Source organism: Nuphar pumila, chromosome 8, assembly GCF_984573655.1.
Source record: "Nuphar pumila chromosome 8, dmNupPumi1.hap1.1, whole genome shotgun sequence".
Lineage (NCBI taxonomy): Eukaryota > Viridiplantae > Streptophyta > Magnoliopsida > Nymphaeales > Nymphaeaceae > Nuphar > Nuphar pumila.
In genome coordinates this window covers 37,836,363-37,854,532 of record NC_143256.1, presented here as the reverse complement: position 1 = coordinate 37,854,532, position 18,170 = coordinate 37,836,363, and the positions used below count along the sequence as shown (strand labels likewise).

At 39.3% G+C, this 18,170-nt stretch overlaps 1 non-coding gene across 1 annotated transcript; it reads left to right on the top strand.

The window, feature by feature from the left end:
* Positions 1-14,559: 14,559 nt before the first annotated feature.
* LOC149829906 (small nucleolar RNA R71) lies at positions 14,560-14,662 on the top strand. Its single transcript, XR_016433981.1, has one exon. It is a non-coding gene; the product is annotated as a small nucleolar RNA R71 (small nucleolar RNA).
* Positions 14,663-18,170: the final 3,508 nt, after the last annotated feature.

Sequence of the window (18,170 nt, the reverse complement as noted above, 5' to 3'; positions counted from 1 at the left end):
ATTCAGCGAAAAACATGACGAGGTGAGACTTAGGGTCGCCAGAACTATCAAACTTGATAAATTTTCTGAGGAGATTATCCAGATTGTCGTCCTCATCCAAGCCATCATAGAAGTCTTCGCTGGTGAAGACTTTCTTGCCCTTGTCGCGGGCCTGCAGATCTTTAACCATTTTCATCATATCTTTTAGTTGCGACTCAGTAGGGTCATCAACAGACTGATTTTTGGATTTGTAAGCCGACCCCTGGCCCTGAGTCAACCTTTTGAATTCATGTTTATTTTCACATTCCTTGTCAGCATCGTCAGCTGATTCTGATTCATCAGACATTTCCTAGTGACGACTCTGCTTTTTGCTGATATTCTTGACGGTATGACCCTTATCTTTCTGTTTGGTCTGAATTTGCCCAGTACTGGCCTCAGCTTGCTTTGCCAGCATCTTGGTCATCATTTTCTTGAACATGACGTACATTTGAGGATCAATGCCATCCTCAACCTGCTGTCCCTGATTTTTAGCTGATCGGGGGGAATCCATTTCCTCTTCTGAAGCGATCGAGTATGCCACACCTTCGATTGATGAGGTTTTCTTTCCGGATCTTGTATGAACCATCGGGTATCACAAATGTTCTCTTGAATATTGCTGACGCTCTCTGCAAGGTAGGATTGATGGTTAGGATTTTGAAGGAAATTTGGTTTAGAGGAAAATATTTATTGAGAATTTTGGTAGACAATTGAAAGAGTATCCCATTATTAGGGATTGAGTCATCGCTGGAATTACGACAATTGCATTGCTATTCTTTGCAAAATAAACAACTAGAAGTATGCCTTGTTACCTAGGCGAGGTCGTCAAACCAAAGTGAAATAAAGATTAAAGGAACTTTATTGAAAATATGATTTTAATAATACACTTGACAGAGGGGAGGGGGACAGACAATTTTCCACCACTCCGGATAATCAGAGGACACAAGAGGACCAGGAAAAATAGTGAGAGTGACAAAAGAATCTCAGCCATGTCTGGCAGAATGATATGCTCAGGACCACTGATCTGATGCGAGGTCGAACTCTGGCAAGACCCCCGATAGTGGACGAATCTCTACGCGCTTCTGCCTCTGAGAGAACTGCCTGACACACCACTCTGGATAGTAGTATGCGCAGAAGAATGGACCAAGTAGCCTGAACCGCTTGCCATAAGCATAAGTGTATCTGGGAGGTGATTCCTGACGATCGAAGTAGTCCCATACGACTTCTTCCTCCTGAAGGTTGTCGATCAAGAACCGGTACCGCGCAACTGGCAGAAGCTTTTCTCCATTGTATCAGAATGAACTGGCTCGGGCTGGCACATGCCGGAGGAACCAGGATTGCAATGCATAAGTGCACCCTTCGACTAGAATCGATTCTCCAAGTGCGAAATAAGTCAACCCTCGGTATAGAAAAGCGAGTGCAGCCATGGCTATTGAGAGGTGGCTGGTCTGTCGACTTCCCCATCTCCTTAGAAGCTGAACTATTCTGATATCCATGTAATTCCGTCCATCGAGAAAGAAAGCTAATCCCACCGTGCACAGAACCATCGCGTGCTGAATTCTCTCTCGAGCTGTCCTGGACAACGAGCTGACTTCCACAAATGTCCCATGCTGTTTGCAGATTTCGAGCAGGTCCACATATTCGTTTTCATCCTCCTCTATCAATGGCCAAGACTTGCGTCCTGTCATGCGAGCTAAGGCATCCTTAGGGTCTAGACCCTTAACATTAATCAGAAACTGTTTCTCCAATGGATCTCCAGGCTGACCGGCTGGCTCGGGCAATCCCATAATCTCTGAAAATTCATCCATCAGCACCGTCATCTCGCCCCATGGGAACCAGAAGGTAGAAGTGCTCGGATTCCACCGCTCTGCTAGTGCATGGATCAAATTGCCGTTGACTGTCTGCTTTCCCACTGCGGACGCCAGTTTTAACCCACAATCGTCCAAGTGGTCCGGAAACATACGAGAGAAATTTTTGAACCATAAATAGTACCACCGGGGAAAGAAGGATCCGGTGCTGAGGACTCGATGCTCCGGAAGACTTTGTCGCACCTCGTAGGAGATGTGACCCTCAGGGAAGACTGAATCAAGCTGACTGGATGCCATCAGACTGGAAGACATAGAAAATTGGAATAAGACTTGGGAAAATACAGGAATTTTGAAAGAGAATTGCAGGCAGGATAAAATGAAGCAGAAAAATCGAGATCCAGAAGAAAGGAAAGATGGGAAATCACTGGGAGTTTTGAAGAAAATAGAGGAATTTCATGAAAATCATCCAGGGTTTTAATATTTCATAAAATTGAGTATTTGAAAATCGTCCAGAATTTAAAACATGGACAGTACATGGACATGGATTGGGGAATTTTGAAAATCGTCCAGTATTTTAGAAAATTAGGAAAATATGGAAAATAACAAAGAAATGACTATAACACATTCAATTAGAACAAGTATGCACATACAACATTCCCTAAAAGCTGACTCTAGATGCACAAATTTTGAAATAGTTGTAGGACCTTAATCCTAACTCTAAGGTTCAGATCATCTGTGTCCAATCCAGTTATGCCTATATACTCAAGCCAAGGCTCGATGTACGTGGCATAAAATCAAATTCTCCGGTTCTATGTTCAAGTTTTCCAACATCCTTGAGCACCTGCCGATATACGTTGGACTATGGCCCTTGGTACGTGGCAGGGGGGTTTTCACCCAAATAAGTGGCCCAGTTGTGAGGCTTTGTCCCGAACTATGGTTCTGGAAGAGAGCCTAGCAACGTGAAGACCGGGACAATATAGGTGGGGTGGTTTTTGAAAAATATGAGCACATGCAAGCAAATAGAAGTCTCTAAGTCCTAAAGAGATAGAATTTTGAAATATTTGAAGAAGCAAACATTGTTTTCATATAATTCCTAAATTGAGGAGTGTTGTATTAGACCTAAGTCTATGTGAGCATGAATAATTCTCCTCAATATGGTCCTACCAAACCATACCTAGTCTATATGCATTCCATGTCAGCTGGGTTCAAGTCTAGGCTCCTAGGTTCACATGATATCATAAAGCAAAGCTGACATTCCATGGAAATCGATTTTGACAATTTGAACTAAGTAGAGCATTAGATTGATCAGGCAAAGAGAGGTCCCATCACGGTCGCCAAACCTGTTATCATTGCAAAATTTTTAACTTTTGCGAATCAAACTGACCTTTGAAATAGTTTTTTGAAAATAACTCGCCTCCGTTTTAAAATACGGAAAAATTTCGTAGAATGGGACTCGCCTGTCGGTACGAGGTTCAACCGTTCCTGCCACCTTCAACAGGGGTAATTGAACCAAGGATCAATCTTATGCCCTACTCTATTCAACTTGTCTAAATCATATTCTAATTTCTAAATGCATATAGAATCAGGCATGTGCTATGAATTTTCAGAAAATGCATATTTGAAAACATGATGTTTGCTTTGAATGATTGAAATATTTAGGATATTTAGAAAATGTAAATTGGTTGATATTTTGAAATGATCTTTTTAAAACAATTATTTTCAATGAAACTTTGGAAAATCGTCAACCAAAAATATAAAAACCGACTTTCCACAAAGTGGTAAGTACGGGTCGAATCCTCAGGGAACAGGAATTAATCAAGATATTTCTAGAAAATTTAATTTATTAATGATAATTGTCAATCTATAATTATGAAACTAATACAAATACGCTTAATCACTAAAATGAAAATAAACAAGCAACTACTTCTTCTGCTCCACACCAAGGGTATTTCTGTCTTTTCGCCAATTATTCGCTCCTCACACTTGGAAGATAACCCTGGAAACTAAATATGCTTTACAACCTAAAAATGCAGAAAAATACCGAGTTAGTATTCTATTCTAATAATGCAAACAGTAACTAATACTAATTCTAATTTTACGAAAATAATAAAACAAATGCTACTTATCAAACAAAAATTAAATGAAATGCTAAACTAATTCTAAAAATAACCAAATTACTTCTACTAATGCTGTATGATGATTATGCAACTCCTAAAATGCAGCAACTAATGAAAACATGCCTAAAATGCCGAATCTAATGAAATTACGAAAATTCCCCTAACTAATGCAAAATAGCTTTTTGACAGGTTATCGGAAAACCACTGTTTGACAGGGCAAACAAGGTCCGATTTTCCCAAAATTTGTCCTGTTCTGCAACTTACAGATTAAACAAACTGACAGTTTTTACAGATTTGAAAAACAGTATCTGGAACTCCAGATATAAGCGTTTCAAATCTGGGGAAAATCAGGATATCGACAGTCCTGTAATTTGAAATCCAGAAAAAGCGATTTTCGCAAAACGTTTAAAAATCAGACCAAATCAACTCCGAATGAGCTGAAATTTGGTCTGCAGTCAAATAACACGTCAATAAAGTGAATAGAATAAATTTTTTTGGAAAACACAGAATTTTTGCATAGAAAATAATGCTGGTGCGACAGGGCAAAAATCGGTTTTATCTTTGAGTGTACTATTCACTTTATGAATCTATTAAAACACTAGAAAACGTAATTTAAACCTAATGCAGTCTAAATGACACTGAATAACAGTGTATATGCAGATGATTATTACGAATACGCTAAATGCACGACAAACAAAACACGATAAGCAACTTATGACTAGAACTACGTTAACTAACAATGCAATTGAAACTATGCTAAACACTAAAATGCAATCCGACTACTAAGTTAAATAATATCTAATTACCAATTCAAACACTCACAAAACACATTTCATACATACGAAACAAATACGATATACGCACACATACTTCTACACTAAAACTAAATTAGATAAATAAACTAATTAGTATAAAAATCAAAATAAATAATACTAAATGAAATTAATTCACTAAAGAACAAATGCTAGGGTTTGGGTTCACTCGGTTTACTTCACGAAGCTTGGTTTTGACTTGGGTAGGTTCGGGTTGACTTGGGTGAACTCGGTTTGGATTAGGTAGGCTCGAGCTATGTTTGACTCGACTAGACTTGGCTAGGGTTAGGTCTAGGTCTTGGACTCGGTTTAGGGTTGACTTAGTCAACTAGGTTCGAGTTGAGTTAACTCAACTAAGTTTGACCCGACTTAGGTTTGACTAGGCTCGAATGGGATAAGGTAAGCTCGGTTGACTCACTAGGTGTAGACTAGGTCTTGACTTAGGCTTAGGTCTTGGTTTTGGTTAGGTTTATTAAGACGAGGTTGAACTTGGTTTAGGGTTGACTTAGTCAACTAAGCTCGGTTTGAGTTAGGTTGAGAGAGATAGGCGGTCTAAGGTGGACTCGACTAGGGTTTGACTCGAGCTAGGCTCGGTCTGGACTAGGTTAGCTGGGCTCGGTTCCTATGCTTAGTCAATGGAATTAACTATATTAGTTAATTCTAAATTATGCTAATTCACTAGGGACGGTTAGAGGGGTAGGCACACAATAAAAGCTCAAAGATAATTTTGGAAATTGAGAATTCCAAAAATCGTCCTTCTAATTGGGAGTTACAACCTTAATTAGCTTTTAAAACCAATTTGGAAACTTGGATCAATGCAATTTCCCAACCCAAGGTAAGTGAAAATCTTTAATTGCTATTAATTCCTTTTTGAGAAGCCAAACCGTCCAACCTAGATAGTCACACGATTTTGGCTTTCCAACCAAGAATTTAAGTGCAATTATTTCTTTCTTGAACCCATAAACACCTACTTTGGAAATTTAATTGATTTTCAAATTGGCTTTTCAAATCTCAATTTGTAACTCCCTATTAATAGGCAATCAAGACTTAATTCCTTCTTTAAATACCCCACACAATTTTTGAAACTTAACTCTTTCCAAAACTTTCCAAATTTCAATGCCTTAATTGCCTCCCTTCTCAAAAATCGCCAACTTCTAAAAGTGCTACTTTCTAAACTAATATAATTAATTTTACCTAGGGAATAAAGGAATTTAAATAGAAAAACGATTTCCTAGGATTAAATACTAACCTAAGCCCCAAAACTTAACTTAAATGACCCCTAAAAACGGCTAAGACACTAAACTCTAATACATTGAACCTAGACAACCTAATTACACCTACCTAATTGTAATTAAGAATTACTAAAAAAATCGACCAAGAGCTCAAGGGGAGCTCTAATGGCTGCCGCCCCACCTTGGGGAAGAAGAAGATCCACACGAAAATAAAAGAATAAAAATATAAATTAACAAAAAGCAATAAAACTAAATAACCACTATTTTGATAAAACTAAATTAGAAAATAATAAAAAGGACTCCTAATTACACAAATGCTAACAAGAACAACACTATGCTGGAATTAAAAACATGAAGAAAAGAAAACTTGATTTTTTTGTAATTTTCTTCAATAGACTCAAAACACAAAAACAAAAAAATGCTAAAAACGATTATTTAGAACTAGCCTAAACGAATGAAATGAACTAACACAACTATATACTGCTGTTAACACCCAAAACACACAGCAACTACACGGTTTACCAACATCAACACATACATTTAACAAAAATACAAAGATCGGCTAGAATAATCCTAGCCGATTTTTTTTTCTTTTTCAAAAAAAAATTAAAATCAAAACAATACCAGCAAAACCCACAAATAAAATGAATTAAAATAAACTTTTAAAATGGGATTTTCAGAAAAACAACTCAATACACATGCTGGACGAAAAAAAAATATCAAAACAAAAAATTATTTTTGTGAAAATCAAGAATCGGCTAGAATAAGTCTAGCCGATTTTTGAATTTTGCTTTTTAATTGAACACAAAATCATAACACACAACCAAACGATTAAAATGAATCAAAATGGAAAATTTTTATTGGATTTTCTGTAAAAACACCACAATGAAACACGTTGGAAACAAAAAACTCAAATTGGCTAGAAAAAACTCTAGCCGATTTACACGTTTTTCTTGAAAAACAATGAGAATCGCTAATCAAAGATGAAAACAATAAAACAAAACCTAGATCTAACGTGTTGGTCTATGCACGAATGCTACTCTAAGGTTGAACCAAAAATAAAAACAAGAAACACACCGAAAATACTAAAAGAAAAGCAACACTCACTTTCGGTTTTAGCTAGAAGAGAAGGAAGAAGAAGACCTACCTTTTGGAAGATCCGACGACCGGGGGGGATGAAGAAGAGCGGACCGTGGCTTGAGAAGGACGTCCTACATAGTTCGAGAATGCTGGACTTCACCAAAAAATGGCACCGTTGCAGCTGCTACACGTTGGAGATCCACCGACGATGGAATGTGAGCCGATTCTCGATCGGAGGGTGTATAAAGTTGGATGGAGGTAGGGCCGGCTCACCTTGGTGGTGTGTTTCACACTCCCGCACAAGGTTAATGGTCTCCACCTCTGCTACACCTGCAAAAATACAGAAAAATGGTGAAACTACAACAAGGAGAAAGAAAGAAATGGAAAGGAACAAAAGAGGGATCGAAAATATGCTTGAAAATCAAGCATAGATCGGTCTTCAATGGCCAAAACGTGGGGGAAGATGGAGAGGAAGGAGTTGCTGGAGTAGATTCACTGCAAGGGGCGTCCAAACACAGCCAAAGACGCCTAGGGTTCTTTAAAAAAAACTATTTATAGTTTTGACATTTTTCAGAAAGAAGGTTAAAAAAATAAAATTTGCTAGGCACCTCTTTCTGGGGGGTTTTCAGAAAAACTTTTTGAAATGGATATGGATAGGCCTGTGGGTTGGGTTTTGGGCTTTCTAAGAGTTGATCCAAGGTCCAATTAACCTAATTGGGTCGGATATGGATCCGATCCACCTCGAAATTCGTGCCCAAACACTGAAATAGCCATAACTCTCTCATTTTAACTCCGATTTTTCTGAAATTCAAACAATAACCCCTTACTATCAAAACACATCTAAACATGGGTTTAAAACCTTAAACTTGATACAAAATGCATGAAAAACTTGTTTACATGATGTGCATTTCATGCATCATCAAATACCCCCATGCTTGAATGTTTGTTAGTCCCTTAACAAACCCTAATTATTCTATGCAACAGAGACAAGAAATGCTAATTATGAATGCATAAAAACTAACTCACTTTCGTAGGAATCACGGTTGCATTTAGCGTATGCAACAAGCCCTTTAAACCCCTAGCTTACACTAGTGGACGAGTAAGGTCTCGTGAGGGTTTGCAGAGATGCTACCCACAAACATCAATGAATTGCGAGGATGATTTTTTAAAAATATTAGGCTCTTAAGAATGCAGTTGTAACAAATATTTCATGTAATTGACATTCTTAAAACGAGTTTAAAAATCTCATGCCACCCCAGTAAAAATTCTTTTCCTTCACTTTTCTAATACTGTAGCTAGTTCATGATTTTTCTCAAAAAGTCAAGTATTCTCATGTTCTACTCATTTATTCTCACTTGTATATTTTCTGCACAGTAATACACATATATGCCTAAGCAATGAAAATCTACTTATTCAGCACATTCTTTTTCTTTCATTTTCACTCTTCTTTTTTTTTTCAACTTTTGTTTCTTGAGCATTCTTCTCATATGAGCACTATTTTGAATAGTTAGTTTTCGTGACCCATGTAGCGAGCTTTGGGTCAGTGACTCCCAGGCCGAACGACCTTAGGGCACTAGATACAAAGTATCCCTCGGACTTAATTGCTCGAGTCACTAGACCTTCTATTCTAATAGTTTACGTATAGTTTTCCTCTTGTCTTGTGCAATGTCTCTATCTCTTAGGCTTTCTATGCAGTCCATGTAACAAGCTTTCGAACCGGTGGCTCCCAAACCAGCTGGCTTTGGGGCACCAGGTGTAAAACACTCTTCAGATTCTACTTACTCGAACTACAAAGGCCACAGATATCGACTTAGACAAGAAGATGATCTCCTTCGTTATCCTTTTCATTAAGATACTCAAACACTTCATCTCGTGTCTGAGTTCCACTACTAGGATTCACGAAGACATCAACAACTAAACGTAGCTCTATTCTTTTAAACTCATTTTTCAAACACATCTTTCCATTGCTTATTTCTTTCACAAAACATACTGTGCATACTTATACTAAAGTGATTCAAAATTTTCTAACAATCAAATACTATCTTTTCTTTGAATTATCTCATAAACAACTACTCTATTTGACTCAGTTCAGAAAAAAAAAATCTGGGGCTTAAAAATTTATAAACTGTTAGATTATGTCCAAAAACAATCATATATGCTACAACTTGTTCTCAAATGCCTACTTTAATTACCAGTCAGGAAAAAAAAATTGAAATTTTTGTGTGCATGCATCTAAACCACCCCCCCATGCTTGAATGACACTGTCCCTAGTGGCATACAAAATAAGTAAAAATGTAATGCAAATGCACACTAAAAGACACTAACAATAATATGGGAGAAAGGATAGATACAACCTGATTTGCTCTGAGCTTTTGAAGTTGAATTTCATCTGATCTTTGAAAGCTCTGCTCTGTACTTGGTAACTGATACACTAAGTGTTAGATTCATCCTGCATACATCAAAACAAATGTTAGCACATATGAAATGAAATACTGAATAAAGAAAAACACTGAAAGGAAAAACAAATTAATGTACATATGATACATCCCTCTGGTCGAATCCTTATGCCTTCGTGAGATGCACTATCTCACACTCACCATCCTGCAAGGCATCTGAAATGAATGGCTTCAGTCTTTGCCCATTTACCTTGAATGTACCTTGGGTCATAGGATCGAATAATGTCACTGCTCCATGAGAAAATACTTCTTTCACAATGTAAGGGCCTGTCCATCTCGATCTCAACTTCGCTGGGAATAAATGCAAACGAGAATTGTATAGCCACACTTTCTGATCTGGCTCAAACACTTTTCTGACAATATGCTTATCATGAAATGCTTTCGTGCGAGCTTTGTATAGTTTGGCATTCTCGTACGCATCATTCCTGATTTCCTCTAATTCTGAGAGCTGCAATGCTCTCTCTTTGCCAGCCTGGGTGAGGTCAAAATTCAATTTCTTGATAGCCCAATAAGCTCTATGCTCTAGCTCGACAGGAAGATGGCATGCTTTCTCGAATACAAGGCGATACGGGGACATGCCAATGGGAGTCTTGAATGCAGTTCTATATGCCCAAAGTGCATCATCTAAACGCTGAGACCAATCCTTGCGGTCCGGGCGAACTGTCTTTTCTAAAATTCGCTTAATCTCCCTATTGGACACTTCAACCTGTCCACTAGTCTGCGGATGATACGGCGTGGTGAATCTATGATTTACAGAATATCTTCTCAGAAGAGAAGCTATCTGTACATTCCTAAAATGCTTGCCACCATCGCTAATCATCGCACATGGCACCCCAAAACGACTGAAAATGTTGTGCTTAATAAACTTAAGCACTACTCTATGATCATTGGTCTTGGTTGCCACAACCTCGACCCACTTGGACACATAATCAACCGCCACCAGAATGTATAAATTTCCGAATGAAGGCGAAAATGGTCCCATGAAATCAATGCCCCAAACATCAAAAATCTCGACTATCAAAATCGGAAGCAAGGGCATCATGTCCCTTTTGGACATGTTCCCAATCTGCTGGCATCACAGGCATCGCCTACAGAACTCATGAGCATCCCTGTGGAGTGTGGGCCAATAAAATCCTGACTGCAAAACCTTTGCAGCCGTCTTCCTACTACTAAAATGCCCTCCACAGGCTAACGAATGGGAAAAATTCAGAATGGACTGGTACTCCTCCTCCGGAACACATCTCCTAATGATCTGGTCTGCATAGTATTTGAACAACTCCGGTTCATCCCAATAATAGTGCCTCACCTGAGATAGGAATCTCTCAAGCTCATTCTTGTTCCAATGCTCAGGTATCTGCCTCGAAACCAGATAGTTCACAATATCTGCAAACCAGGGTAACTGCGATGTACTGACTGACATGATCTGCTCGTCGGGGAAAGAATCACTGATCGGCCTCTGATCCTGCGTGGTCTCTACGATCAGTCTGGAAAGATGGTCTGCTACTACATTCTCGCTTCCCTTCTTATCTCGAATCTCGAGATCAAACTCCTGTAGTAGTAGGACCCAACGAATCAATCTCGGTTTGGTGTCTTTCTTATTCAACAAATATTTCAATGCAGAATGGTCAGAATAGACAACCACCTTCGAACCGAGTAAATAGGACCTAAACTTATCCAATGCGAAAACTACAGCAAGTAGTTCCTTCTCTGTCGTAGTATAATTCATCTGAGCATCAGACAGAGTTCTACTCGCATAGTAGATCACATAGGGCTTCCTATCAACGCATTGTCCTAAAATAGCCCCCATAGCATAATCAGATGCATCGCACATAATCTCAAATGGGAGAGTCCAATCTGGAGGTCTCAAAATAGGTGCAGTAATCAAGGCTTCTTTGAGAATCTCAAAGGCCTTCATACAATCCTCACCGAAATCAAAGGGCTGGTCTTTCTCCAATAAAGTGCAAAGCGGTCGAGAGATTTTGCTGAAATCTTTTATGAACCGCCTGTAAAATCCCGCATGCCCTAAAAATGATCGAATCTTCCTCACAGAGGTGGGTGGAGTCAAACGGGAAATGGATTCCACCTTCGCTCTGTCAACCTCAATACCACGCTTGGACACAATGTGTCCTAGCACAATCCCCTCCTGGACCATAAAATGGCTCTTTTCCCAACTCAGGACGAGATTTGTCTCCGCACACCTACTCAGTACTCGAGTAAGTTTTTGGAGGCAATCTTCAAAAGAAGAGCCATACACTGAAAAGTCGTCCATAAAAACTTTCATCACATCATCAATCATGTTCGAGAAGATAGCAAGCATGCACCTCTGAAAAGTAGCCATGGCATTACAGAGCCCAAACGGCATACGTCTAAACGCGAAGGTGCCATAAGGACATGTAAATGTGGTCTTCTCCTGGTCGTCAGGATGGACAACTACCTGATTGTATCCTGAATATCCATCTAGAAAGCAGTAGTAGCTCTGTCCTGCGAGTCTCTCTAAGATCTGATCAATGAATGGCAATGGGAAATGATCTTTCCTAGTTGCCACATTCAGCTTCCTATAATCGATGCAGACTCGCCATCCTGTAGTGGTCCTCATCGGAATTCTCTCACCCTTCTCGTTCTCAACCACAGTGAGTCCTGACTTCTTCGGCACAACTTGAATTGGACTGACCCACTGGCTATCAGAAATAGGGTAAATGATTCCGGCATCCAACCACTTCACCACCTCTTTCTTCACCACTTCCTTCATGTTGGGATTTAGCCTTCTCTGCATATCCCTAAATGGCTTGACTTCCTCATCACAATGGATTCTATGCATGCAGAATGAAGGATCAATCCCCTTCAGATCAGCAACTCCCCAGCCAATTGCTGCCTTGTGCTCTCGAAGAATAGTTAGCAGTCTCTGTTCCTGCTCCTCAGTGAGCAAGGACGAGATGATCACAGGCAGAGTCTCATCATCTCCGAGATAAGCATACTTGAGTGAATCTGGTAAGGGTTTCAACTCGAGTTTCGGAGGTGACTCGATCGAAGACTTGGCGGGGGTCTCCGCAAGTGGTGGAAGAGGCTCCCTGACAGCTCCCCAAGGTGGTCTCTCTGACGACACTCTAGACACATCTACACTATCTACACTACTATTCTTCTTTATATGGTACAGATCTAAAGAATCCTCAGTAATGTACAACTCGGGCTGCTCCTCCACTAACTCATGTGCAATGTCTACATGAAAGCAGTCCATGTCTCCTGCTGGACCCATCGCGGCATTGAAAATATTCAGCTTGACTTTCCGATTGCCGAATGAGAGATCCATGGCTCCGGTTCTACAATTGATGCACGCATTGGCAGTCGCCAAGAATGGTCTGCCTAAAATGATCGGAGTCTGGTGCTGGCTGTCTACTCCTTCCATATCAAGAATAATGAAATCGACTGGAAAATAAAAGTCATCCACCTTAACTAGCACGTCCTCTAAGACACCTCTCGGTACCTTGACAGAACGATCTGCCAGCTGCAGTGTAATCGGAGTCGATCTCATCTCTCCTAGCCCGAAAGAATCAAAGAAATATCCGGGCAAAATGTTCACGCTTGCTCCAAGATCGAGCAATGCGCGTTCTATCCGGATGTTCCCTATAGTATAAGCAATGATCGGGGCTCCAGGGTCCTTGAGCTTTGGTGGTGTCTGATGCTGAAGTACTGAACTCACCTGCTCAGTCAGATGGACCCTCTTAGGAACTCTCTCTCTAGATTTACGCTTCTGCGTACATAGCTCCTTCAGGAATTTGGCATATGTCGGCACCTGCTGAATCGCATCAAGCAAAGGTAGGTTGATCTGCACATGCTTGAATATATCAAGCATGTCCTGGATCTTCGCACCTTGCTTCCCTCTATATCCAGGAGACTCTAATGCTTTGGGATAGGGTGGTGGGGGAATATACTCTGCTGGCTCCTCCTCTTTGTGAGAAGGCTCACTCCTATCCTTCTTCTTCTCTGAGGATGAAGATGATGATGATGGTGAAGATGATGATGGGGATGGGGATGGGGATGATGGCTGAGCCGACGTAGGTGAAACAATGGTCTCTGGCTCCTCTATCCTCTCTCTACTCTCTCGCTCTCTGCTCTCGACGTGATACTCATGTCCACTCCTCAAGGCCATAACTGATTTGGCCTGTTGTTGTGTCTCAGTATGGAATAGGCCTCCAGTCATCTGGTCCTTACCCTTCGGGTTCATGACAGCCTGACTCAGCAATGTACCCTCGGGTCTCCTACTAATAGCCTCAGCTAACTGTCCCATTTGCGATTCTAACTTCGCAATGGACTGCGTATGCGAGCTCAAAATCTGGCTACACTTCTCGAAGGCGTTCTGATTAGAGGTTTTCACCTCTTGGAATGCCTGGAGAAGTCTCTCCTCAAAAGATGTCTGCGGGGCAGACTCCTGCTAAATCGGGGGAGTGACAGAAGAAGAAGAAGACTGAGAATAGTTCGGTCTTTGAAATGACTGAGTAAAAGATGGCTGCCGAACTGGCTGAGAGGGTGTAGGCATCTGTGTGGAAGACTGTGGATTCTTCCATGAAAAATTGGGATGGTTACGCCAACCCAGATTATATGTCGATGAAAATGGGTTATTCGGCGGTCTGACGTAACCCTGAGTTGCCTGAACTTGTTCTTGAACAAATTCAGGGTACTGAGCTGCCGAAGTGCACTCAGTGATCTCGTGTGCCGGACTGGCACAAAGAGTACACACCTGCTGTGTAGTGGCTGGTCCTGAGAGAAGCTGGTCCAGCTTCTGAGCAATCATGTCTACCTTGCACTGTAGTGCAGTAGATGGACCAATCTCAAGAACACCAACTTTCTTCTGAATGCTGGGTGTGGCTCTATCCGAATGAGAGCTCGAAGCATGGTGTGAATTCTCGGCCAATGTATCAAATAGCCTTCATGCTTCGTCCTCGCTCTTCAGCATGAATGTCCCTCTACATGAAGAGTCGATCATCTGACGATTCTTGTCAGACAATCCATCATAGAAGCTCTGCACCAGTTGCCATTTCGGCACCTGATGATGGGGACATTTCCTGAGGAGATCCTTCATTCTCTCCCAGGTCTCATGAAAGCGCTCACCATCTAGCTCTGAAAAGCTAGTGATGGCTCTACGATATTGGTTCGTACGACCAATGGGAAAATATTTCTAAAGAAACTCCTGTTGCAATTGATCCCATGACTCTATTTCTACAGAATCTAAGGATTTTAGCCAATACTTGTCTTTGTCCTTCAATGAAAAGGGGAATAGAGTCAACCTCAAAGCATCATCATTGAAATTCTGTATCTTGACTGTAGAACAGATTTCGAGAAATTCATCTAAATGTCGGTAGGGATCCTCGTGACTAAGGCCATAAAAGGATGGAAGCATCTGAATAATGCTGGCCTTAATCTCGTAATGAGGCGCTCCTACATCGGGTCTCCGAATGCAGGATGCCTGAACATAGTCTGTGGGAATGAAGTATTCCCGCAGAGGACGTGAATGAAGTGGGGGTGGAGGTGGAGGATCCATGTCAGCCATTGTTGCCGAACTTCGATGAGAATGTAAAATTCTCTCTGGGTTGTCAACAAATGGGTGTAATGGGGTTCCTAGACCTCGTCGCCCCTGCATACACTGGTACTAAGACCAGATGTAAGCACACGACCTAAATCTAAAAATAAAAATAAACTAACACAGGTTCTAAAATGTAAATAACACAAAATAGATAACTACTAAACAAATATGCTAAACTAATTATGTCAGAATGATCTAACTAAGTAAATGAAATAACAAATTAAACTACTCTAAAGTACTGAAAAGATAAATACAGGAAATCACAAACTAAGTTTTTCTAAAACCCACCTGTATAATCGCTCCTTGCAGAATGAATTTCAAGTGAATCCTAGAAAGAACAGAACGTGAATCCTATATTTACTAACTATGTTAATCCTATATTCACTTACTAATCCTACTAACTAAAAATAAAACAACTAATTAACTAACTAAAACAAATTAATAAATCAAACTCTAAGAAATAAAGTAATTAATTCGCCATTCCCCGGCAACGGCGCCAAAATTTGGTTGATATTTTGAAATGATCTTTTTAAAACAATTATTTTCAATGAAACTTTGGAAAATCGTCAACCAAAAATATAAAAACCGACTTTCCACAAAGTGGTAAGTATGGGTCGAATCCTCAGGGAACAGGAATTAATCAAGATATTTCTAGAAAATTTAATTTATTAATGATAATTGTCAGTCTACAATTATGAAACTAATACAAATACACTTAATCACTAAAATGAAAATAAACAAGCAACTACTTCTTCTACTCCACACCAAGGGTATTTCCGTCTTTTCGCCAATTATTCGCTCCTCACACTTGGAAGATAACCCTGGAAACTAAATATGCTTTACAACCTAAAAATGCAGAAAAATACCAAGTTAGTATTCTATTCTAATAATGCAAACAGTAACTAATACTAATTCTAATTTTACGAAAATAATAAAACAAATACTACTTATCAAACAAAAATTAAATGAAATACTAAACTAATTCTAAAATTAACCAAATTACTTCTACTAATGCTGTATGATGATTATGCAACTCCTAAAATGCAGCAACTAATGAAAACAGGCCTAAAATGCCGAATCTAATGAAATTACGAAAATGCCCCTAACTAATGCAAAATAGCTTTCTGACAGGTTATCGGAAAACCACTGTTTGACAGGGCAAATGAGGTCTGATTTTCCCGAAATTTATCCTGTTCTGCAACTGACAGATTAAACAAACTGACAGTTTTTACAGAATTGAAAAACAGTATATGAAACTCCAGATATAAGCGTTTCAAATCTGGGGAAAATCAGGATATCGACAGTCCTGTAATTTGAAATCCAGAAAAAGTGGTTTTCGCAAAACGCTTAAAAATCAGACCAAATCAACTCCGAATGAGCTGAAATTTGGTCTGCAGTCAAATAACACGTCAATCAAGTGAATAGAATAAATTTTTTTGGAAAACACAGAATTTTTGCATAGAAAATAATGCTGGTGCGACAGGGCAAAAATCGGTTTTATCTTTGAGTGTACTATTCACTTTATGAATCTATTAAAACACTAGAAAACGTAATTTAAACCTAATGCAGTCTAAATGACACTGAATAACAGTGTATATGCAGATGATTATTACGAATACGCTAAATGCACGACAAACAAAACACGATAAGCAACTTATGACTAGAACTACGTTAACTAACAATGCAATTGAAACTATGCTAAACACTAAAATGCAATCCGACTACTAAGTTAAATAATATCTAATTACCAATTCAAACACTCACAAAACACATTTCATACATACGAAACAAATACGATATACGCACACATACTTCTACACTAAAACTAAATTAGATAAATAAACTAATTAGTATAAAAATCAAAATAAATAATACTAAATGAAATTAATTCACTAAAGAACAAATGCTAGGGTTTGGGTTCACTCGGTTTACTTCACGAAGCTTGGTTTTGACTTGGGTAGGTTCGGGTTGACTTGGGTGAACTCGGTTTGGATTAGGTAGGCTCGAGCTATGTTTGACTCGACTAGACTTGGCTAGGGTTAGGTCTAGGTCTTGGACTCGGTTTAGGGTTGACTTAGTCAACTAGGTTCGAGTTGAGTTAACTCAACTAAGTTTGACCCGACTTAGGTTTGACTAGGCTCGAATGGGATAAGGTAAGCTCGGTTGACTCACTAGGTGTAGACTAGGTCTTGACTTAGGCTTAGGTCTTGGTTTTGGTTAGGTTTATTAAGACGAGGTTGAACTTGGTTTAGGGTTGACTTAGTCAACTAAGCTCGGTTTGAGTTAGGTTGAGAGAGATAGGCGGTCTAAGGTGGACTCGACTAGGGTTTAACTCGAGCTAGGCTCGGTCTGGACTAGGTTAGCTGGGCTCGGTTCCTATGCTTAGTCAATGGAATTAACTATATTAGTTAATTCTAAATTATGCTAATTCACTAGGGACGGTTAGAGGGGTAGGCACACAATAAAAGCTCAAAGATAATTTTGAAAATTGAGAATTCCAAAAATCGTCCTTCTAATTGGGAGTTACAACCTTAATTAGCTTTTAAAACCAATTTGGAAACTTGGATCAATGCAATTTCCCAACCCAAGGTAAGTGAAAATCTTTAATTGCTATTAATTCCTTTTTGAGAAGCCAAACCGTCCAACCTAGATAGTCACACGATTTTGGCTTTCCAACCAAGAATTTAAGTGCAATTATTTCTTTCTTGAACCCATAAACACCTACTTTGGAAATTTAATTGATTTTCAAATTGGCTTTTCAAATCTCAATTTGTAACTCCCTATTAATAGGCAATCAAGACTTAATTCCTTCTTTAAATACCCCACACAATTTTTGAAACTTAACTCTTTCCAAAACTTTCCAAATTTCAATGCCTTAATTGCCTCCCTTCTCAAAAATCGCCAACTTCTAAAAGTGCTACTTTCTAAACTAATATAATTAATTTTACCTAGGGAATAAAGGAATTTAAATAGAAAAACGATTTCCTAGGATTAAATACTAACCTAAGCCCCAAAACTTAACTTAAATGACCCCTAAAAACGGCTAAGACACTAAACTCTAATACATTGAAC